Genomic DNA, 1,651 nt, shown 5'->3' on the forward strand with positions numbered 1-1,651 from the left:
AGTTTTTTTTAAAGAAGAAGATGATTGTGGTGGTGGTGGTGATGATGATGATGATGATGATGATGATGAGGAGGAGGAGGAGGAGGAGGAAGGGCAATTCCTTGAGTAGGCCTGGTTGGCCTTGAACTCACAGTTCTCCCAAGTACATTGTTCTCTCTTGTTTGTCTTCTCTCTGGAAGGCATGACTAGTCGCAACACTAGCCTTTCTTTTCTTCTATATTCTTTGTTTACATTCCAAATGATTTCCCCTTTCCCGGTTCCCCCCTCCCCATAAGTCCCATAAGCCCTCTTCCCTCTGCCCTTTCTCCAATCAACCCCCTCTCATTTCTCTGTCCTGGTAATCCCCTACATTGGTGCACTGAGCCTTTCCAGGACCAGGGCCCTCTCCTTCCTTCTTCTTGGCAATCATTTGATTTGTTAATTGTGTCTTGAGTATTCAGAGCTTCTGGGCTAATATCTACTTATCAGTGACTGCATTCCATGTGTGATCTTTTGTAACTGGGTTACCTCACTTAGGATGATATTTTCCAGTTCCAAGCATTTGCCTAAGAATTTCATGAATTCATTGTTTTTAATTGCTGAGTAGTATTCCATAGTGTAAATATACCACATGTTCTGTATCCATTCCTAGCCTTTTAGCTCTTGAGTGTCATTCATGTGGAGGATTATTAAAAGACCCAGCAGCTACAAATGGCTCACATATCCCTATCTGACTACTAAACTACTGCCTCCTGACTAGGGTAGAGGACAGTGAGAATGCAGCGAAAAATGTCCATGGGCACCTGCCACTGCCTCCTAATCCTGGTCACCCTCGACATTCATGGCTCATTAAAAGGTGGTTATAGGGGCTGGAGGGACGGCAGCAGTTAAGAGCACTGGCTTCTCTGACAGAGGACCTGGGATTCCCAGCATTCACAAGGCAGCTCACAAACCTCTGCAACTCCAGTTCCAGAGGATCTGATGCCTGTGGCACAAACACTCATTTAAGATAACTGCTCATCCCATAAAATAAAATAAAAACATTTGTTTTTTTTTTTTAAATGATTATTTTCAGGAAGCTAAGACAAGAGGACTGCTGTGAATTTCAGGGGCTACATAGTAAAACTCTGATCTGAAACTTTTAATTTCCTCTTAAAAGATGAGTATTGCCCTGCCTTCAGAGGCTTTTGCAGGTGTGCCTGCTGTGTCCCATGTGTGACAATAGGTGGCAGGGAGGTGAAAGGCTATGTCTATGCTTAATGTTCTGACCTGTGAACCTTTGATTGCTTAGTGATGAAACACTCCCTAAAAAGAGGGGGGTCAGATGACCACCGGTCTGGTGCTGGGTAGGCCCAGATGGACTCCCAGGTCAGGGAGCGAGCCAGAGAGTAGAAGACCCCAGACTGGCACCTTAGACCCCTAATGAGGAGCAAGTCTTAGGGGACCACCAGACCAGCACCATGAGCTTGGACAGGGAGACAGGAAGTTGGCTTGAGATTAATCCAGGGATGCACAGGCCTGGGGAAGCAAACTGTGACCGAGATGACCTTTGCCCAGTGTCATAACGCTCAAGTGGGTCACAGCACTCCTGAGACCACTTCAGAGATAACCTCAGACACTCAGAGACCTGATCCACTAAGACGATCAAGTAAGTGGTGAAGAAACAGAAGAG

The 1,651-nt window shown here is 45.9% G+C and overlaps 1 non-coding gene across 1 annotated transcript; it reads left to right on the plus strand.

Annotated features, from left to right (window-relative positions):
- The first annotated feature begins 1,149 nt into the window (after positions 1 to 1,149).
- LOC127696911 (small nucleolar RNA SNORA17) lies at positions 1,150 to 1,282 on the plus strand. Its single transcript, XR_007980357.1, has one exon. It is a non-coding gene; the product is annotated as a small nucleolar RNA SNORA17 (small nucleolar RNA).
- Positions 1,283 to 1,651: the final 369 nt, after the last annotated feature.

The sequence above is a fragment of the Apodemus sylvaticus genome, chromosome 11 (genome assembly GCF_947179515.1).
Source record: "Apodemus sylvaticus chromosome 11, mApoSyl1.1, whole genome shotgun sequence".
In the NCBI taxonomy this organism is placed as follows: Eukaryota; Metazoa; Chordata; class Mammalia; order Rodentia; family Muridae; genus Apodemus; species Apodemus sylvaticus.